Genomic DNA, 24138 nt, shown 5'->3' on the forward strand with positions numbered 1-24138 from the left:
ATAGGTTATAGGTTTAGGTTATAAGTTATACGTTATAGGTTAAGGTTTAGGTTATAGGTTAAGGTTTAAGTTTAGGTTATAGGTTTAGGTTTAGGTTATAGGTTTAGGATTTGAGAATAGGTTTAAGTTATAAGTATAGGTTTAGGTTAATGTTGTAGGTTATAAGTTTATGTTAATGTTGTAGGTTACAAGTTTAGGTTATAGGTTTCGGTTATAGGTTTAGGTTTAGGGATTTAAGATTGCATTTATGTTTTAGGTTTAGGTTTAGGTTTTACGTTTAGGTTAAGGTTACAGGTTTAGGTTTAGGTTTAGGTTTAGGTTATAAGTGTAGGTTATAGGTTTAGGTTTAGGTTAGGTTATAGGTTAAGGTTTAGGGAATTGAGTTTAGGTTATAGGTTAAGATTTAGGTTATAGGTTAAGGTTTAGGTTTAGGTTTAGGTTTAGGTTTAGGTTATAGGTTTTGGTATTTGAGAACAAGTTTAGGTTATATGTATAGGTTTATGTTAATGTTGCAGGTTATAGGTTTAGGTTATAAGTTTATGTTAATGTTGTACGTTATTGGATTAGGTTATAGGTTTATGTTTAGGTTTAGGGATTTGAGAATACATTTAAGTTATAGGTTTAGGTTTAGGTTTTACGTTTAGGTTAAGGTTATAGGTTTAGGTTATAGGTTTAGGTTTACGTTAGGTTATAAGTTAAGGTTTAGGGAATTGAGAATAGGTTAAGGTTTAGGTTTAGGAAATTGGGTTCGAGTTCAGGTTTAGGTTTGGGTTTTCAAGTTTAGGTTTAGGTTAAGGAGTTGAGATTATGATTAGGTGTAGGTTTAGGTATAGGGATTTGAGAATACATTTAGGTTTTAGGTTTAAATTTAGGTTTTAGGTTTAGGTTTAAGTTTAGGTTTTAACTTTAGGTTATAGGTTTAAGTTTAGGTTTAGGTTTAGGTTATAGGTTATAGCTTTAGGGAATTGAGAATAGGTTAATGTTTAGGTTTAGGAAATCAGGTTCGGGTTTGGGATTGGGTTTAAGTTTGGGTTTTCAAGTTTAGGTTTAGGTTAAGGAGTTGAGATTAGGATTAGGTGTAGGTTTAGGTTTAAGGATTTGAGAATATATTTAGGTTTTAGGTTTAGGTTTAGGTTAAGGTTTTAGGTTTAGGTTATAGGTTTAGGTTAGGTTTAGGTTTTAGGTTATAGGTTATAGGTTATAGCTTTAGGGAATTGTTAATAGGTTAAGGTTTAGGTTTAGAAAATCGGGTTCGGGTTCGGGATCGGGTTTAGGTTTGGGTTTTCAAGTTTAGGTTTAGGTTTAGGTCAGAGAGTTGAGATTAGGATTAGGTGTAGGTTTAGGTTTAGGGATTCGAGAATACATTTAGGTTTTAGGTTTAGGTTCAGGTTATAGGTTTAGGTTTAGTTTATAAGTGTAGGTTATAGGTTTAGGTTTAGGTTAGGTTATAGGTTAAGGTTTAGGTTATAGGTTATACGTTATAGGTTAAGGTTTAGGTTATAGGTTAAGGTTTAGGTTTAGGTTATAGGTTTATGTTTAGGTTAAGGTTATTGGTTTTGGGATTTGAGAATAGGTTTAGGTTATATGTATAGGTTTAGGTTAATGTTGTAGGTTATAAGTTTATGTTAATGTTGTAGGTTATAGGTTTAAGTTTAGGTTTAGGTTTAGGGATTTGAGAATACATTTATGTTTTAGGTTTAGGTTTAAGTTTTATGTTTGGGTTAAGGTTATAGGTTTAGGTTTTAGGTTTAAGTTATAGGTTTAGGTTTAGGTTATAGGTTTAGGTTATAGGTTTAGGTTTAGTTTATAAGTGTCGGTTATAGGTTTAGGTTTAGGTTAGGTTATAGGTTAAGGTTTAGTGAATTGAGTTTAGGTTAGAGGTTATAGGCTTAGGTTATAGGTTATACGTTATAGGTTAAGGTTTAGGTTGTAGGTTAAGGTTTAGGTTATAGGTTATAGGTTTATGTTTAGGTTTAGGTTATAGGTTTTGGGATTTGAGAATAGGTTTAGGTTATATGTATAGGTTTAAGTTAATGTTGTAGGTTATAAGTTTATGTTAATGTTGTAGGTTATAGGTTTAGGTTTAGGTTTAGGTTTAGGGATTTGGGAATACATTTATGTTTTAGGTTTAGGTTTAGGTTTTACGTTTAGGTTAACGTTACAGGTTTAGGTTTAGGTTTAGGTTAGGTTATAGGTTAAGGTTTAGGGAATTGAGTTTAGGTTATAAGTTATAGGTTTAGGTTATAGGTTAAGGTTTAGGAAATTGAGTTTAGGTTATAGGTTAAGGTTATAGGTTTAGGTTATAGGTTTTGAGATTTGAGAATAGGTTTAGGTTATAAGTATAGGTTTATGTTATAAGTTAAATCGGGTTCAGGTTCGAGATCGGGTTTACATTTAGGAGTTTAGGTTTAGGTTTATGTTATAGGTTTATGTTATAGGTTATAAGTGTAGGTTTAGGTTTAAGTTTTAGGTTTAGGTTATAGGTTATAGATTATAGGTTTAGGTTTAGGTTATCGGTTTTGAGATTTGAGAATTGGTTTAGGTTATAAGTATAGGTTTGGGTTATAAGAATAGGTTTAGGTTATAAGTATATGTTTAGGATTAGGTTTTATGTTTATAAGTTTTGATTTAGGTTATCACTATAGGTTAAGGTTTAGGGAATTGAGTTTAGGTTATAGGTTAAGGTTTAGGTTATAGGTTATAAATTTTGAGATTTGAGAATAGGTTTAGGTTAAGGTTATAAGTTTAGGTTTAGGAAATCGGGTTCGGGTTCTGGATCGGGTCTTGGTTTGGGTTTTCAAGTTTAGGTTTAGGTTTAGGTTACAGAGTTGAGATTAAGATTAGGTGTAGGTTTAGGTTTAGGGATTTGAGAATATGTTAAGTTGTAGGTTTAGGAAATTGGGTTTGGGTTCAAGATCGGGTGTACATTTGGGAGTTTAGGTTTAAGTTTATGTTATAGGTTTAGGTTATAGGTTATAAGTGTAGGTTTAGGTTTAGGTTATAGGTTTAAGTTATATGTTTAGGTTTAGGTTAAGGTTTAGGTTTATGTTATAGGTTTTGGGATTTCAGAATAGGTTTAGGTTATAAGTATAGGTTTATGATTAGGTTTTATGTTTATAGGTTTTGGTTTAGGTTATACGTATAGGTTTAGGTTAGGTTATAGGTTAAGGTTTAGGGAATTGAGTTTAAGTTTTAGGTTTAGGTTATTGGTTAAGGTTATAGGTTAAGGTTAAGGTTTAGGTTATAGGTTTAGGTTTAGGTTAAGGTTAAAGTTAAGGCTTAGGTTTAGGTTATAGGTTTTGGGATTTGAGAATAGGACTAGGTTAAGGTTATAAGTTTAAGTTTAGGAAATCGGATTCGGAATCTGGATCAGGTTTAGGTTTGGATTTTCAAGTTTAGGTTTAGGTTTACGTTATGGAGTTGAGATTAGGATTAGGTGTAGGTTTAGGTTTAGGGATTTGAGAATACGTTAAGGTTTAGGTTTAGGAAATCGAGTTCGGGTTCGAGATCGGGTGTACATTTGGGAGTTTAGGTTTATGTTTATGTTATAGGTTTAGGTTATAGGTTTTAGGATTTGAGAATAGGTTTAGGTTATAAGTATAGGTTTAGGTTAACGTTGTACGTTATAAGTTTATGTTAATGTTGTAGGTTATAGGTTTAGGTTTTGTTTTAGGTTTAGGGATTTGAGAATACATTTACATGGGCCTGCTCCTATAAATTCTAGTTAATACATAAACACAGCCTATCCAAATAGTCAGGCCACTCCAATGCTGTCCATAGGAAATTGACAGCTTCATAATGGTCATAACAACAGTTCCCACCTTCCATGGACCCCCACTCAACATCTGGATAGCTTCGACGCACATCCGGGTTTACTCCAACAAGTTCGAGCTAATACATAAACACGGCCTATCCTAATGGTCAGGCCACTCTAATGCTATCCATAGGAAATGGACAGCTTCATCATGGTCATAACAGCGGTTCCCACCTTCCAGGAAACCCCGCTCAATCATATACCCAAAGGCATGAAATAAAGATACCTCTAATTTCTTGTGATGGTTGGAAGCTTGCTTGCGAGAGTAAGCAACGTTAGTAGAGATCTAAGAGTTTAAAAAGAAATAAAAATAAGAACTTTACCTGTAGTGGCAACAAAACCAGAAAAACTGATTTTTGTTGCACCTTCAATGGAGACAACAGTAGATATCTTTTTTAATATAATAAAATTACCTGCTAGAGATATCATGATATTTGGTGCAACCAAACACTTGCTAGAGATATCTTTTTCACTATAATTAAAATTACCTGCTAAAGATATCATGATATTTTCTTTTTCTTTTTTTCAACACCTAGTTTGTCGACTTTTTGGGAAATGATACAAAGAAAGATGTCTTTGTGTATGGCAGAATTTTTAACATCACATTCACAACCTGTAACCAAAATCAGGTTGGGCAAAGGATGTAATACAACTAAACAAAAACTGAAAAATGAGTGATATAGTTTTAGAAAAAGGCACTAAATTACCTGAAAATGTTGAGAAAAGAGACAACCCCTTGAGATGAGATTGAGCACGATCTCACTGTTGATTTAGCTCTTTCATTTCTTTCTATACATCTACACAACAAAAGGTCAGGTCATCTATGTAAACACTTTTAGAGAAAGGAATTCATTGGAGAGCCAAATTCAAAGAAACAAAAAGGAATTCATCTATGTGCAATAACAATATTTAAAACCTTGTTAACACTTTGAGAAAAAGGAATTCATCAGATCACATTATATTCTTTCTGAGCACTCTACTTAAAAGACCTTATGGTTTTGAGGAAATGCACATTATCCTTGAGTTCTCAGTCTCAAATTATAGAATTTACAATAAAATCATGTTTTTAGCATGTACAAGTGAGTCACATGGATTATTGATCCAGACCATCTGTGTTGGGCCCCACTGGAAAGAAAATGTCCCAAAATTCCTTGACAAAATAATCTTAAACTTTCAATTTCTAGCCTAAAAATGGATGGCCAAGAAGAGAAATACATCAATGGTCCACATTCAGCTCAGAGAATGCAAAAACTGGTGGCTAAGATCTTACAATTCGGGCCTTCATGGTGGGGCTGAGCAGATCAATTGTCCAAATAATTGAACCATGGGTCCCACTGGTACAAATTGAAAACCTTAGTATGTTTGCATATTCCTTGGGTCAAGGATCTTATTATTCCTCATGCATGAAAAGGGTGTTAATCATGCTTTACCTAGTGCATGTGGTTTGCTGATGACCCATGTCAGCTATACATGATTGAATCAAATCATATTCCCAATACTAGGACAAATATCAAAGGGGATAAATATGACAAAATGAGCACTTACCCAAAGCAATCCACAAATTCTCAATGCAAGTTCTCAATCGACATTGTAATATCATGATTTTCAAAACAAAGACTAAGAAACCGGAACAAAGTTCAAGAGCATCTCAATGCAAGTTCAAAAATAAGGGAATATGAATGATATCACACAATCAATGCAAAAATGGAGAAGGAAAACCAAACAGCTATCAGGCCTTTGTGATATTTGTAGAGCCGCCCCCATTCACAAATGACAGTGGTGAAATACTATGATGACCACCAACACTTTGCAAGTGCAGATGTTGGGAACTGAGAATTCATTCGGCAAAGGTAGGTATTGCTAAAATAGGTTGGTAAATAGCAGTTGACAACTGCTTCAAGTGCACAGGTTTTCAGGTGCACAATAGTTCAAATTAACAAATCCAGTGATCTACACACAAATTACATTGATGAGTAGGACTCAAATTTTAACTCTCTCAAGAGGCCTTCACCTCTCCTAAAAAATTAAATGAAAATTTTATTTGGACACATCATAGAAATCAGCCATATATACTCAACAACACAATCAACATTTTAAAATAAATCTCAAACATGGGAAAGAGTTATTACTTCCAAAGTCATTAGGATGAATTCTATTTACCTACTTGATTTGTAATCTTTTTTAGGCCCAAGTGCTTCGGTGTTGAGATATTCCACCATGAGAAGTATAGATTGTGTGAACGGAAGAAGGCTCTAAATTGCAAGGCTGATCTAATTTCAAAAAATAGAAATGGCCTCACTGCTAAAACCCGTCAAGTTTAGTGATAGCTTCCCCACTGCAAGAGCTTCCACTCTAGCATGCACCTGAACACAACTTCCAATATAACAACTAGATTTTGGGGGGAAAAAAATCAAAACAGAGACATCTACACTGACCCATGCTGATTTGCTTATACCCAATTCCTTTTTAGGTTTCAAAGAACATGATTTTTTACTATAACCCAAGTGACATGGTATGCTCACCTCCACCGCATTTAGAGATCGTCAGCTAGCCTTTATGTGTCCAACAGTTACCTGTTTCTCAAATAGGTAACTAGGGTGCATTAGCCTAGATTTTGAGTCATGCATTAGCCTAGATTTTGAGATGTATGCTAACATGGGGTGTAGATCTAATGGACAGCTTAGATGACCCTCACACAACACGGTGGGCACTCCTTTCAATATTCCCACTCCATAAATTTCAGAAATGGAGAGAAAGAGAGAGAGTAATTGATGTCTAGATTTCCTCTCCTTCTTCTCCTTTTTCTTCTTCTTCTTCTTCTCCTTCTTTCGAGTGCTCTCCAAGTCTCTCTCACGGATCAATGGTGGGTTTGGGTGAAAGGGGGTTTTGAAAACCCTAGCGAGAGAGAGAGAGAGAGAGAGAGAGAGAGAGAGAGAGAGAGAGAGAGAGAGAGAGAGAGATTGGGAAATAGAGAGAGGGGAATGGGGCCAAGAGATAGAGAGAGGGTAAGGGAGTGCAGGAGACAAGAGATGGTGAGGGAAAGGGAGAGGCTGAGTGCGAGAGAGAGAGAGGGTTTGGGTTTTGGAAGATGGACGTGGGCACGAGAGAGAAAAGGGGATTTTTATTTGGAGGTGCGCGCACGGGAGGATTAAAAGGGATTTGGTTTTTAGGGCCGGTGACGGACGGAAAGTGCTTAGATTTGTGGGGCCCACCGTGATGTATGTTACTGATCCACTCCGTCCATTCATTTTAATGGATCATTTTAAGGGTTGATCCAAAAAAGGAGTCATATAGAAGCCATAAGCAGAGTGGAGATCACCGTCCATCCATTTTGAGATATCATTTTAAGTCATGAGCCAAAGAATGAGGGAGATAAAAATCTGTAGTGGAGACCACCACAGAAAACAGTGGGGAGAGTGATTCCCATCGTTGAAATTATCCTAATGCCCATCATAATGTTTATTTGAAATCTCCACAGCGAGGAGAGTTGTGTGGGCCCCGCCATGATGCTTGTCAAGCATCTACCCCATCAGTCAGATGCACCATTCCATGGTGGGCCCAAGGATTAAAAATCAAGTCAATCTGTGACTTGTGTGGGCCACACCACATACAAAAGTTGAGAGGGGTTACCCTCTATTAAAACATTTATAATTATTTTTTGGGCCCACCGAGATGTGGTTCACAAATCTAGCCCATCTATTATGTGTGTGCCACTTGGATGAGGGGTCATACCAAGTTTCAGATGCATCCAAATTTCAGGTGGGGCCCACCAAGTGCTTTTATATGTTTTAAGCATGTCTTCACATGATTTTAGATGGTATGGCCCACCAAAGTTCCGTATACGGCTGATTTTTAGGATATCCCATAATTTAAAGGGGACCCATCAAATGCACGGTGTTGATGTTTGACACAGGTCATGATGGGGCCCACACAGCTTGACCTCATGGGGACGGCATAGATTAAACACATACATCATGGTGGGGCCCATATAGCACCAACCACCAGCCATTGGATGGTGTAGGGAGAGTAGCCAATCCGTTCCCCTTATTTGTGGTGTGGTCCATTTAATCTTTGGATATGATTCATTTTTTGGATGATTCTATAAAATGATCTCAAAAAATGGATGAACGGTGTGGGTTGATGCCAAATTTTCGGTAAATCCAAAACTCAAGTGGACCATGCCACACAAAACATTGTGGAATAATGATTTCCACTGTTGATACCTTCCTTGGGCCCACAATAATGTTTATTTGTCCAAGTTAAGAAAATCAATGAGTTCAGTATATTAGTTTTATGAGTAGCTATACATTAATGAGTTTAGTATATTAATTTTATGAGTAGCCTTATAACTTTAATTTATGTTAACATTTTTTAATTATTTTCCATTTACTTACTAGGTTAGAATCTTTATATGTTCTTAGATATTATTAGGAAAACATTAGAAGCAGACTTTTAGACCAAGAGAGCATTTGTTAGATAAAAGAGCAACATTGTTTTAATCTAAATTAGCAATTATATTTTTTTGGCAAAGATATGTGATAGCATTTATTTTATATAGATCGCTTTTTATGAATTCATGGATTGTTGAATTAATGAGTTTATTTTCCACATGGAGACCCCTTGATGCAAATTCATGCAAATTCCAAAATTTTCTAAGTGAAAAATATAATACTTTTACTGACGAAAATTTTCCACTGTTTTTTGTGCTGGGGTCCACTGGAGCTTTGGATTTAACTTGTCAATCTATTTATTAGGTTATACAGGCCTAGATGAAGGGGAAAAACAAAAATCATCTCGATCCAAAACTTTTATGACCCCCAAAATGTTTTAAATGATTGTGCTCATTCAACATTGAAAAATTCTATAAATGTTATTTTTAATAGTGGGCGTTTAATACCCACTTTGTCGGGACTATTTTTTATCCATCCTGGCTTTGAAAGTGTCAATATGACCCATGATCCATTCGGTCCATCAGACAATAAATCATTTTTTCACCATGTATCTGAAATTTCATTCAAATATAATAGTTATGTAGATCACATCATAGTGAAAAGTGTGAAATCATGTATAAAACATCTAAATTCATGTCATGAACATTTGAATACAATTGATTTTAGGAAACTCAATCTTCGTTTTGTCTAGGATCGGATGAATAGATTGGATTGTGTGTATATAGTATGGTGATATTATGAAACTCAAAAATCATCTATATATGAAACTCAAGTGGGCCATACCATCTAAAACTATATGAAGACTCCTAAAAAAATATAAAAGCACTTGGTGGGGCCCACATGAGTTTTGGATGCGGATGAAACTTGGTCTGACCCCTCATCAAAGTGGGACACACATAATGAGTGGGTTGGATATGTGAATCACATTTAGGCAGGCCTAATATATGATTATGAATGTTTTAAGGAAACCCTTCTCCACTACATTTAGGTGAGTTACTCGTTACCCTTATCAGAGTAAACTCTATGGGGTCCACTGTTATTTATTTATTTTATCCACTCCATTCATCCATGTTAACAGATAATTTGACGTCTAAAGAACAAAAATGAATCATACCCAAAGCTCAAGTGGACCACACCGCAGGAAATAGTGTGATTAAACCTCTACTATTTAAAATTTCTTAGAGGCCATAGAAGTTTTAGATCAAGCTGATGTTTGTGTTTTCTCTTCATTTATATTTCTTTGATATTATGAACATGTTGGATGTTAAATAAACATTATTGTGGGCCCAAGGAAGGTATCAACGGTGGAAATCATTATTCCACACTGTTTCGTGTGGCATGGTACACTTGAGTTTTGGATTTACCGAAAATTTGGGATCAACCCACACTGTTCGTCCATTTTTTGAGATAATTTTAGAGAATTATCCAAAAAATGAATCATATCCAAAGATTAAATGGACCACACCACGAATAAGGGGAATAGATTGGCTACTCCCCATGACACCATCCAATGGCTGGTGGTTGGTGCTCTGTGAGCCCTATCATGATGTATGTGTTTAATCCATGTCGTCTATCTATTTTTAAAGATCATCTTACGGTATGAGACCAAAAATGAGATGTATCCAAATCTTAACTGGACCACATTCCAGGAAATAGTGTTGAATGAGCATAAACCATTAAAAAACATTTTGGGGCCATAAAACTTTTAGATCAAACTGATTTTTGTTTTTCCCCTTCATTTGGCCCTATATGACCTAATCAACATATTGGATGTCAAATAAACAGTATAGTGGGCCTTAGGAGGATTTTAATGATGGATATATAATAATTTTATAATTTATTATATATATGTGTGTGTGTGTGTGTGTGTGTGTGTGTGTGTAGGAAAAGGTTCTATACGGTCGAGCTGTGTAGGCCCCACCGTGATGGGTGTCGAACATCTACCTAATCAATTAGATGCACCATTCCATGGTGGGCCTGGGGCTTAAAAATCAAGTCAATCCATGAATTTTTTGGGCCACACCACATACAAAAGTTGAGAGGGGTTACCCTTCATTAAAATATTCATAATCATTTATTAGGACCACTGAGATGTGGTTCACAAATCCAGCCCATCCATTATGTGTGTCCCACTTGGATGAGGAGTCAGACCAAGTTTCATATGCATCAAAATTTTAGGTGGGCCCCACTAAATGATTTTATATGATTTAGGCATTTCTTCACATGATTTTAGATGGTATGGTCCACCTAAGTTCCGTATACGGCTGATTTTTGGGATATACCATAATTTAAAGGGGGCCCATCAAATGCACAGTGTTGATGGCCGACACGCACATAGTGGGGCCCACACAGCTCAACCCCGTGGGAAGTTCCCATGAGCTCAACCGTATGAAACCTTTTCCCTATATACCCGACCCCACCTAACCCTTTCCCTTTCTTCTCTTTCTCTACCCACCACACGCTCGCCCGATGCCCGACCACCAGAAATCCCTCCTCTCTCTCTCTCTCTCTCTCTCTCTCTGATCTCTCTCTCTCTGATCTCTCCACCCTACCGTTGCTGCATGCCCTACCTACACATGCCCTCAATCTGTCTCTGAAGCTCGGTGAGGTATCTCTCTCTTTATCTCTCTCTCTCTCTCTCTCACAATCACAATACCGATTTAGGGATTTGGGGATTTAGCAATCTGTGGATTTGGGGATTTAGCAATTAGGGATTTGGGGATTTAGCAATTAGGGATTTGGGGATTTAGCAATAGGGATCCACCCATCTCGGTGGATCCGACAATCCGTATAGGTCTGGCTTGTTGTTTACATACTGTATAGGATTTAAATAATGGGTCTGGCCTATTTTTTTACATACCATATAAGATTGGGATAATGGGTCTGGCCTGTTGTTTTACATACCATATAGGATTAGGTGCTACTCATGTGATACTAATCTGGTGGGTATTGTAAATGAATCAACTTTAATCCAAAAGTACCTATCCATGGTATATTTATATCTTGTGGGTATTGTAGATGAATCAACTTTAATCTAAAAGTACATATCCATGGTATATTTATAGGGGATTGAATTTAATTTACTAAATCAACTTTAATATTTGTAATTGGTGGGAATATAGCAAATATTTGTAGCGATGTGTTGGTTGTAGTTGGTGGTAAATGAATCTATTTACTATTGATTTATTTATTTTGAATTCACTAAGAGGTGTGATTTCATATCCTATTATTTTAGTTTTGAATTCATCAAGGGGAGGCATGATTTCATGTTTGATTACGACTGATTTCCATAAATGGAGTTTAACAGGAAAATTGTGAGAGTTTAACTCTAAGAATTGTTTCAAGGATTTCATATCCTATTATGTTAGTTTTGAATTCATCAAGTGGTATTTTCTGGAACCAATGTATCTATGTATGTATGCATTCTATAGCCCAAGAATTGGGTTAGGCACCTGTGTTGAATAGGGGCTGTTTGCCAATTGATTTAAATCGTCCATTTTGTTTGCACTTTGGGGATCACCTAATGAATCCACCGACCTGATTCTTGGGGCCATGGCATTTACAGTTAGGGTCAAGACAAGGGCATGCAGATGGTCCCAATGCGCTTGAGCCCAAAACTTGAGTGTTGTTAAAGCATAAGACACTATTCAGAATTTTGATCAGGATGTAATGCCTCTGATTTAATGTGCTTTGCATCCATAATGAAACAATCATCAAACGAGTTTTACTGATAAAGTAATCCAAATGGGTTCTTTTTCAGCCATAAAAACTCTTGGTTGCATTGTGCTTGTCTTGAATGTGTACAAAACTTCCCATTATATAAAAACTTCAACACTATTCAACACAGTATGTGACATCATGTAATTACATTTGTGTTTTCTCTTTTTATGGTGTGAGCTTGATATTTGATCTTCAGGTTATATTTTAAGAAAAATTCAGTTATTAAAGAAAATGCTCTTGAGAATAAATTATCTTTATAGGAAGAGTAGCTTGGAGACTTGGAAATATGTACTTCTACTAATGTTTGAAGAACGCTAGGCTATGTTGCTGAGAGATTTGCCTTTATGACCATTTATCTGAATAGTGCCTTATGCTTTCTAAAGTTATTTTTAGCATCAATGGTACTTTCTGATGAATTATATCTTAAGCATTAATGGTGCTGTCAATTTTGACTATTCTGGCACTCATATTGTCATTCCTATGTAGGTGAATTTTTAGGAGTTCATTCCCAGTGTTTTGGATGGATCCTTTCTTATTATTTTTGGTCTGTCTAGTGACTCTTATCAACTAGTTATAAATGTATTAGCTCAAAATTAATGGAGCAGACCTGGATGTACGTTAAAGCTATCCAGATGTTGAGCGGGGGTCCCTATAAGGTGGGAACTACTGTTATGACCATGATGAAGCTGTCCATTTCCTATGGACAACATTAGAGTGGCCTGGCCATTTGGACAGGCCGTATTTATGTAATTGCTCGAAATTGATGGAGCAAACCCGGATGTGCGTCGGAGCTATCCGGATGTTGAGTGAGGGTCCCTAGAAGGTGGGAACCGCTGTTATGACCATGATGAAGCTGTCCATTTTCTATGGATAGCATTGGAGTAGCCTGGCCATTTAGACAGGCCGTGTTTATGTATTAGCTCGAAATTGTTGGATCAGACCCTATTATAACCCTAAGCCTAAACTTACACCTAAAACTAATACCTAAAACTAAACATCATGGTGGGGATAGTGCCCCCGACCGTTGATTCCTTCCTAGGACCCACCATGGTGGTTATTTGAGATCCAACTTGTTGGTAAGTTCACACAGACCTAGACCTGAAGAAGGAATAACACAAATATCAGCTTGATCGAAAACTTGAAAACCTAAACCTAAACACGAACCCGATTTCCTAAACCTAAACCTTAACCTATTCTCAACTCCCTAAACCTTAACCTATAACTAACTTAAATCTAAACCTATAACCTACACTTATAACCTAAACTTAAACCTATAACCGAAACCTATAACCTTAACCTAAACATAAAACTTAAACCTAAACCTAAAACCTAAATGTATTCTCAAATCCCTAAACCTAAACCTAAACCTAAACCTATAACCTACAACATTAACATAAACTTATAACCTAAACCTATAACCTACAACATTAACCTAAACCTATATTTATAACCTAAACCTATAACCTATAACCTAAACTTATAACATATAACCTAAACTCAATTCCCTAAACCTTAACTTATAACCTAACCTAAACCTAATCCTATAACCAACACTTATAACCTAAACCTAAACCTGTAACCTTAATCTAAACGTAAAACCTAAGCCTCAACCTAAAACGAAAATGGATTCTCAAATCCCTAAACCTAAACCTAAACCTAAACCTATAACCTACAACATTAACATAAACTTATAACCTACAACATTAACCTTTACCTATACTCATAACCTAAACTTATTCTCAAATCCCAAAACCTACAACCTAAACCTAAACCTTAACCTAAACCTAAACCTTAACCTATAATGTATAACCTATAACCTAAATCTATAACCTATAACCTAAACATAGTTTCCTAAACCTTAACCTATAACCTAACCTTAACCTAAACCTAAACCTAAACCTATAACCTACACTTATAACCGATAACCTAAACCTATAACCTGAACCTAAACCTAAAACCAAAACCTAAACCTAAAACCTAAATGTAATCTCAAATCCCTAAACCTAAACCTACATCTAATCCTAATCTCAACTCCCTAACCTAAACCTAAACCTAAACTTGAAAACCTAAACCTAAACCCGAACCCGATTTCCTAAACCTAAACCTTAACCTATTCTCAATTCCCTAAAGCTATAACTTATAACCTAAACCTAAACCTTAACTTAAACCTATAACCTAAAACTATAACCTAAAGCTAAACCTTAACCTAAACCTAAACCTATGACCTAAACCAAAACCTATGACCTAAACCTTAACCTATAACCTATAGCCTATAACCTAAACTTATAACCTATAACCTAACCTTAACCTGAACTTAAACCTAAAACCTAAACCTAAGCCTATAAACTAAAACCTAAACCTAAAGCTAAAACCTAAATGTATTCTCAAATCCCTAAACCTAAACCTACACCTAATCCTAATCTCAACTCCTTAACCTAAACCTAAACTTGAAAATCCAAACCTAAACCCGATCTCGAACCCGAACCCGATTTCCTAAACCTAAACCTTAACCTATTCTCAATTCCCTAATGCTATAACCTATAACCTATAACCTATAACCTATAACCTAAACCTAAACCTAGACCTAGACCTATAACATAAACCAATAACCTTAACCTAAACCTAAAACCTAAATCTATTCTCAAATCCCAAAACCTAAACCTAAACCTAATCCTAATCTCAACTCCTTAACCTAAACCTAAACTTGAAAACCCAAACCCAAACCCGAACCCAAACCTGAACCCAAACCCGATTTCCTTAACTTATTCTCAATTCCCTAAACCTTAACCTATAAACTAACCTAAACCTAAACCTATAACCTACTCTTATAACCTAAACTTAAACCTAAACCTAAACCTGTAACTTTAACCTAAACGTAAAACCTAAAACATAAATGTATTCTCAAATACCTAAACCTAAACATAAACCTATAACCTACAACATTAATATAAACTTATAACCTAAACCTATAATCTACAACAATAACCTAAACCTATACTCATAACCTAAACCTATTCTCAAATCCCAAAACCTATAACCTAAACTTAAACCTTAACCTATAAGCTAACCTTAACCTATAACACATAACCTATAACCTAAACCAATAACCTAAACATATAACATATAACCTAAACTCAATTCCCTAAACCTAAACCTACAACCTAAACCTATAACCTAAACCTAAAACCTAAACCTAAACCTAAAACCTAAATGTATTCTCAAATCCCTAAACCTAAACCTACACCTAATCCTAATCTCAACTCCCTAACCTAAACTTAAACCTAAACTTAAAAACCCAAACCTAAACTTGAAAACCCAAACCTAAACCCGATCCCAAACCCGAACACGATTTGCTGAACCTAATCTTTAACCTATTCTCAATTCCCTAAAGCTATAACTTATAACCTAAACCTATAACCTAAACCTAAACCTAAACCTAAACCTATAACCTTAACCTAAACCTTAACCTATTACCTTAACCTATAACCTATAACCTATAACATAAACTTATAACCTATAACCTATAACCTAACCTTAACCTTAACCTAAACCTAAAACCTAAACCTATAACCTAAAGCCTAAATGTATTCCCAAATCCCTAAACCTAAACCTACACCTAATCCTAATCTGAACTCCCTAACCTAAACCTAAACCTAAACTTCAAAACCCAAACCTAAACCCGATCCCGAACCCGAACTCAATTTCCTAAACCTAAACCTTAACCTATTCTCAATTCCCTAAAGCTATAACTTGAACCTATAACCTAAACCTAAACCTTAACCTAAACCTAAACTTATAACCTTAACCTAAACCAAAACATATGACCTAAACCTTAACCTATAACCTATAACATATAGCCTAAACCTAAACTTATAACCTAAAACCTAAACCTAAACCTAAAACCTAAATGTATTCTCAATTCCATAAACCTAAACCTACACCTAATCCTAATCTCAACTCCCCAACCTAAACCTAAACCTAAACTTGAAAACCCAAACCTAAACCCTATCCCGAACTCGAACCCGATTTCCTAAACCTAAACCTTAACCTATTCTCAATTCCCTAAAGCTATAACTTATAACCTAAACCTAAACCTAAACCTAAACCTATAACCTAAACCTAAACCTTAACCTAAACTAAAACCTATAACCTAAACCTAAACTAAAACCTCTGACCTAAACCTTAACCTATAACCTATAACCTAAACATATAGCCAATAACCTAACCTTAACCTTAACCTAAACCTAAAACCTAAACCTAAACCTATAAACTAAAACCTAAACCTAAACCTAAAACCTAAATGTATTCTCAAATCCCTAAACCTAAACCTACACGTAATCCTAATCTCAACTCCCTAACCTAAACCTAAACCTAAACTTGAAAACCCAAACCTAAACCCGATCCTGAACCCGAACCCGAACCCGATTTCCTAAACCTAAACCTTAACCTATTCTCAATTCCCTAAAGCTATAACCTATAACATATAACCTATACCTTAACCTAAACCTAAACCTATAACCTTAACCTAAACCAAAACCTATAACCTAAACCATAACCTATAACCTATAACCTATAACCTAAACTTATAACCTATAACCTAACCTTAACCTAAACCTAAAACCGAACCTAAACCTATAAGCTAAAACCTAAACCTAAAGCTAAAACCTAAATATATTCTCAAATCCCTAAACATAAACCTACACCTAATCCTAATCTCAACTTCCTAACCTCAACCTAAACCTAAACTTGAAAACCCAAACCTAAACCCGATTCCGAACCCGAACCCAATTGATGTAATAATATTGTAGCCCAATCACATGGCAACAAATAAGAAAATCTTGCTTTGTTGGCAAGTATAATCGAACTCAAGCATCACAATGCATCTATTTCGATCTCCACTATCTCTTATAGCATAGATTATTTAAGATTTGGATTTATCTCATTTTTAGAGTCATGTCCTAACATAATATGATAATATTAATAGACAAGGTGGATTTGTCACCAACATTATTCCAAGACCCATATAACTTCTCCTTATAGGAAGTTGGGTAGGACACATACAGCTTGAATCCATCAAAGTGGATAAGGATCACCTCTCATATGTTCTCTCTTTTCATTTATTTTTTTTTTCCATAGGAGTGTTTATTTTGTGGTGTCTGCTCAAATATACGTACAACATTTTATCATGTTAATATAATTATAACTAGCCTAACCTCACCTTTCTAAAAATAACTAATAATAATTTCTACCTGATGAGAAATGACCAAGTACCATTAGGCTCAACCCAAAAGATAAATTAGCATTTTCTTTCTTTCTTTTTCTTTTAACACACACTCACACATTGGAGTCGCTTACGGCCATAGTGGGTACTCGAACTTGTAACCTTGTATTGAAACTATTTTGAGTCTACCATGAAAGCATGAGTAAGGACCTAGGTGTGTGTGCACAGTCGGCGATGTGTTCACTACATTGAATTTTGTGAGCCCCACCAGGAAATAAGCTATGAATAATTTTTTATATTTTATTTATGATGTTAAACTTATATGTATTTATGCATGGATGAATGTGATGTGGATAAGATTATTTGTATTTAGATGGATACAATTTATGTTTGGATGAATGCAGTTTATGTTTGGATGGATTTACGTAGTTTAGGTTTAGATGGATGTGAATGTGAATATGATGAAATATATTATATAACAGGTGTATATCAGGATGAATATATTATAACAGGTGTAAAAAAAAGACTTTTACCTATGAAATATTTCGTAGGTAAAAGTCTCATCCACTTTTTTACCTACGACACATTTCGTTGGTAAAAGTCTCATCCACGTCTTTTACCTACAAAAATTTTCGTAGGTAAAAGTAAACTTTTCAAATTTTTTTCAAAAATTTAAAACCACCTTTACCGATGAAACATTTCGTTGGTAAAAGTAAACTTTTCCAACTTTTTTTCAAAAAATCAAAAAATCCTTTACCGACGAATATTTTCATCAGTAAAAGTAAACTTTTCAATTTTTTTTTTCAAAAAATCAAAACAACATTTACCGACGACACTTTTCGTCGGTAAATGTAAACTTTTCAAATTCTTTTCAAAAATTTAAACCAACCTTTGCTGACAAAAAGTTTCATCAGTAAAGATGGCTTTTACCTACAAAATTATAATTTCATCGGTAAAAGTAAACTTTTTGAAATTCTTTTTCAAAAATTGAAAACAACATTTACCGACGAATATTTTCATAGGTAAAAGTAAACTTTTCGAATCTTTTTCAAAAATTTAAAACAACCTTTACCAACGAAAATTTTCGTCAGTAAAAGTAAACTTTTCAAATTTTTTTCAAAAATTGAAAACAAACTTTACCGACGAAAATAGTCGTAGGTAAAAGTCTCATCAACATTTTTTTACCTACGAAACTTTTCATAGGTAAAAGTAAACTTTTCAAAAAAAATTTCAAAAATTTAAAACAACCTTTACCGATGAAAATTTGTGTCGGTAAAAGTAAACCTTTCGAATTTTTTTTCAAAAATTGAAAACAACCTTTACCTACGGTAAAAGGAACATTTGCCTACGAATTTACAATTATGTCGGTAAAAATAAACTTTTCAAATTTTTTACCAAAAATTGAAAACAACCTTTATCGATAAACATTTTCGTAGGTAAAAGTCTCATCCACGTTTTTTACCTACGAAACATTTTGTAGGTAAAAGTAAACTTTTTGAATTTTTTTAAAAAAATTTAAAACAACCTTTACCGATGAAAATTTATGTCAGTAAAAGTAAATCTTTCAAAAAAATTTTCAAAAATTTCAAACCATCTTTACTGACAAAAATATTCGTCGGTAAAAGGGACTTTTACCTACGAATTTACAATTACGTCGATAAAAATAAACTTTTTGAATTTTTTTTTTTCAAAAATTGAAAACAACCTTTACCGACGAAAAGTTTCGTAGGTAAAAGTCTCATCCACGTTTTTTACCTACAAAAATTTTCGTAGGTAAAAGTAAACTTTTTGATTTTTTTTTTCAAAAATTTAAAACAACCTTTACCGACGAAAATTTTTGTCGATAAAAGTAAACCTTTCGATTTTTTTTCAAAAATTGAAAACAACCTTTACCGACGCAAATTTTCATCGGTAAAAGGGAATTTTACCTATGAATTTACAATTTCGTTGGTAAAAGTAAACTTTTACCGATGAAAATTATTTTCGTCAGTAAAAATCCTTTTTACCGACGAAAAAAATTTCGTCGGTAAAAACCATATTTCTTGTAATGATGGATCTAAGATAGTAGTTGTGTTTTCCCTTCATTCATGTTTGTGTGAGCTTATGAATGGATTTAAGCTGGTAGTTGTGTTTTCCATTCATTCATGTCTGTGTGAGCTTATGAACAAGTTAGATAACAAATAAACATCATTGTGACCCTTAAGTAGGATTCAATAGTGGAAATCATTATTCACATTGTGTCGTGTGCTATTGTCTACTTGATCTTTGAATATGCCTTATTTTCGATCTCAAGCCCTAATAAAATAGATGGTTGGATTGATAAAAATAACTCAGTAAGCAATCTGCTTCGGAGTGGATTAGGTGCGCCCCAACCTCATCCACAATGGTGCGGCCCCTACCATGGAGCCCACCTTGTTGCATGTATCTTATATCTAGGTTGTTTATCCATTTTCCATAACATATTTGGTTTTTTTCTATCATCAAGGTTTTATGGCCTTATCAAAAACTTCATTTCTATTAGTGAAGCCTATCATAGTTAGTCCTCTCCCAAAAAACTAAAAACATAAAACCCATTGGCGAAAAGCTTTTTACCTCTTAACATGCTCATCTACAGCCTATCATAGAAAACCTTTAGAAAATCCTAAAAAAACATACTTTCTCTAACTTTCAAGGTATTTGTAGGCCTATTAACATGACAAACTTTTTCATCTCTTAGCAATGGGCATCCTTGTCTTCATTTTACATTTATCATTCGCATATGAATTAAATCTCTTGTTTTAGGTAGCTGCAGTAGCATTATTCATGAGGACTTTCTCATCTTCCAGTACTATGGACAAGACCTGTGTAAGGCTTGCTTTAGCAAAAGTTGTCCTGCGCCCATCAAAGTACGGGGATAATAAAATATCAATTAAAGTCTTTTATTTGACTTTAAGATATTGCATTCTAGAGCTTTTCTTTCACATAAAAGTTTGTTAGAAATGTTTGTTTACTTAGCATTGTATTTCTGTTCTCAGTATGAAGATAAAATGTGTATATTGTTTTATTGCCTTCTGTTGCCTAAAATGGTCCTTGCAAACCTTATGGATAGACTCGGATGTGCGTCAGATCTATTTGGATGTTGAGAGGGAGTCCCTGGAAGGTGGGAACCTCTGTTATAACCATGATGAAGCTGTCCATTTCCTATGGACAGCATTGGAGTGGCCTGACCATTTGGACAGGCTCGTGTTTATGTATTAGCTCAGAATTGATGGAGCAAACCCGGATGTGCATCGGAGCTCTCCGGATGTTAGGTGGGGTCCCTGGAAGGTGGGAACCACTGTTATGACCATGATAAAGCTGTCCATTTTCTATAGACAGCATTGGAGTGACCTGGCCATTTGGACAAGCCCGTGTTTATGTATTAGCTCGAAATTGATGGAGAAGACCCTAGTATAACCCTAAACCTAAACCTACACCTAAAACTAATACCTAAAACTAAACATCATGGTGGGGACAGTACCCCCAACCGTTGATTCCTTCCTAGGACCCACCAAGGTGATTATTTGAGATCCAACTAATTGGTAAGTTCACACAGACCTAGACTTGAAGAAGGAATAACACAAATATTAGCTTGATCGAAAACTTTTGTGGCCCCCATTCATTTTGAGGTCCACTTGAGCTTTGGATCTAACCCAAAACCTAAACCTAAACCTATTCTCAAATCCCAAAACCTATAACCTAAACCAAAACCAAAACCTATAACCTAAACCTTAACCTATAACTTATAACCTAAACTTATAACATATAACCTAACCTTAACTTAAATCTAAAACCTAAACCTAAACTTATAACCTAAACCTATAACCTAAAACCGAAACCTAAACCTAAAACCTAAATGTATTCTCAAATCCTTAAACCTAAACCTACACCTAATCCTAGTCTCAACGACCTAACCTAAACCTAAACCTAAACTTGAAAACCCAAAACTAAACCCGATCCCGAACCCGAACCTGATTTCCTAAACCTAAACCTTAAGCTATTCGCAATTCTCTAAAGCTATAACCTATAACCTAAACCTATACCTAAAGCTAAACCTATAACCTTAACCTAAACCTAAAACCTAAACCTAATCCTAAAACCTAAATGTATTCTCAACTCCCTAAACCTAAACCTACACTTAATCCTAATCTGAACTCCCTAACCTAAACCTAAACCTAATCTTGAAAACTCAAACCTAAACCCGTTCCCAAACCCGAACCCGATTTCCTAAACCTAAGCCTTATCCTATTCTTAATTCGCTAAACCTAAACCTATAACCTATAACCTATAACCTTAACCTTAACCTTAACCTAAACCTAAACTTAAAAATCCAAACCTAAACCCGATCCCGAACCCGAACCCGAACCCGATTTCCTAAACCTAAACCTTAACCTATTCTCGATTCCCTAAAGCTATAACCGATAACCTATAACCTATAACGTATAACCTAAACCTATAACCTTAACCTAAACTTAAAATCTAAATCTAAACCTAAAACCTAAATGTATTCTCAAATCCCTAAACCTAATCCTACACCTAAACTAATTTCAACTCCCTAACCTAAACCTAAACCTAAACTCGAAAACCCAAACCTAAACCCGATCCCGAACCCGAACCCAATTTCCTAAGCCTAAACCTTAACCTATTCTCAATTTCCTAAACCTATAACTTATAACCTATAACCAAAACCTAAACCTTAACCTAAACCTAAACCTAAACCTATAACCTTAACCTAAACCTTAACATAAACCTAAAACCTAAACCTAAACCTATAACCTAAACCTATAACCAACAACATTAACCTAAACCTATACCTATAACCTAAACCTATAACCTATAACCTAAAACCTAAACCTATAACATACAACATTAACCTAAACCTATACCTATAACCTAAACCTAAACATATAACCTAAACCTATAACCTATAACCTATAACCCAAACCTAAACTTAGAACCTAAATGTATTCTCAAATCCCTAAACCTAAACCTACACCTAATCCTAATCTCAACTCCCTAACCTAAACCTAAACCTAAACTTGAAAACCCAAACATAAACCCGATCCCGAACCGAAACACGATTTCCTAAACCTAAAGCTTAATCTATTCTCAATTCCCTAAAGTTATAACCTATAACCTATAACCTATAACCTATAACGTATAACCTTAACCTATACCTAAACCTATGACCTACAACATTAACATAAACCTATAACTTAAACCTATAACCTACAACATTAACCTAAACCTATACCTATAACCTAAACCTATAACCTATAACCTAAACCTTAACCTATAACCTAACCTAAACCTAAACTTATAACCTAAACTTAAACCTATAACCTTAACCTAAACCTAAAATCTAAACCTAAACCTAAAACCTAAATGTATTCTCAAATCCTTAAACCTAAACCTACACCTAATCCTAATCTCAACTCCCTCACCTAAACCTAAGCCTAAACTTGAAAACCCAAACCTAAACCCGATCCCGAACCCGAACCCGATTGAATGGGCCCACACGTAATCTTAAAGAATCATCCTTATACAAGTAGATTATTCATACCCTATTTCCTGTATGATTTCAATTGCATACCGTGTTAGGACATTAGTTATTGTCTCTTATTATGATTATTTTTATCATCTTCTGTAGGCATGGAAGGTGGTTAAAGGGGGATTCGAATTGCGTGTGTTCCCCACTAAGGTGGAATCCAGGTGGGGCTCACTTTGATATTCTTGAGAAATTCATTGTCTTTTAATTTTATAAGCTTATGTTAGGACATGTGCCCAAAAATGAAGTAAATCCATACTCAAGTTAATCACATGGCAAATAAGAATAGAGATAAGAATAGAGATTGAACGCCTACATTCAAACCTTCTTTGGGATAAAAGAGTTTAGGATTAGCAAAATTTTATGTTTTTTCAGTTTATTTTAGTGGTAATGACTTTATAGACAATTTGGATGACATTTGAGTATCACGAATCTATATCCTCTGCTTACCATTGATATAAATAGAAATTTCTCATTTTCTTGCATTGTGACTGTAAGTCCTAGTCATTATTAACATTGCCAGCATTGCTGCATCAAACGTAGTATACAATAATGTAGCCCAATCACATGGCAAAACAAGAAAATCTTGCTTTGTTGACAAGCATACTTGAACTCAAGCATCACAATGTATCTATTTCTATCTCCACTATCTCTTATAGCATAGATTATTTGAGATTTGGATTTATCTCATTTTTAGATTCATCTCCTAACACAATATGATAATATTAATAGACAAGGTGGATTTGTCACCAACATTATTCTAAGACCCATATAACTTCTCCTTATAGGAAGTTGGGTAGGGCACATGTAACTTGAATCCATCAAAAGAGATAAGGATCACCTCTCATATGTTCTCTCTCTCTCTCTCTCTCTCTCTCTCTCTCTCTCTCTCTCTCTCTCTTTTCATTGTCTTTTTTCCATAGGATTGTTTATTTTGTAGTGTTTGCTCAAATATACGTATGACATTTTATTATGTTAATAAAATTATAAGTAGCCTAATCTCACCTTTCTAAAAATAACTAATAATAATTTCTACTTGATGAGAAATCACCAAGTACCATTAGGCTCAACCCAAAAGATAAATCAGCATTTTCTTTCTTTCTTTTTTCTTTTAACACACTCACACACCAGAGTCGCTTACGGCCATAATGGGTACTTGAACTTGTGACCTTCTATTGAAACTATTTTGAATCTACCATTAAGGCATGAGTAAGGACCTAGGTATATGTGCACACTAACCTCGACGATGTGTTGACCAAACTGAATTTTGTGAGCCCCACCAAGAAATAGGCTATGAATAATTTTTTGTATTTTATTTATGATGTTAAACTTATATGTATTTATGCATGGATGAATGTGATGTAGA

The 24138-nt window shown here is 34.7% G+C and overlaps 1 long non-coding RNA gene across 1 annotated transcript; it reads left to right on the forward strand.

The window, feature by feature from the left end:
• Nucleotides 1-694: 694 nt before the first annotated feature.
• LOC131254059 (uncharacterized) lies at nucleotides 695-950 on the forward strand. Its single transcript, XR_009175467.1, has 3 exons — nucleotides 695-726; nucleotides 785-872; nucleotides 918-950. It is a non-coding gene; the product is annotated as an uncharacterized LOC131254059 (long non-coding RNA).
• Nucleotides 951-24138: the final 23188 nt, after the last annotated feature.

This window comes from Magnolia sinica, chromosome 8, assembly GCF_029962835.1.
Source record: "Magnolia sinica isolate HGM2019 chromosome 8, MsV1, whole genome shotgun sequence".
Taxonomy (NCBI): Eukaryota; Viridiplantae; Streptophyta; class Magnoliopsida; order Magnoliales; family Magnoliaceae; genus Magnolia; species Magnolia sinica.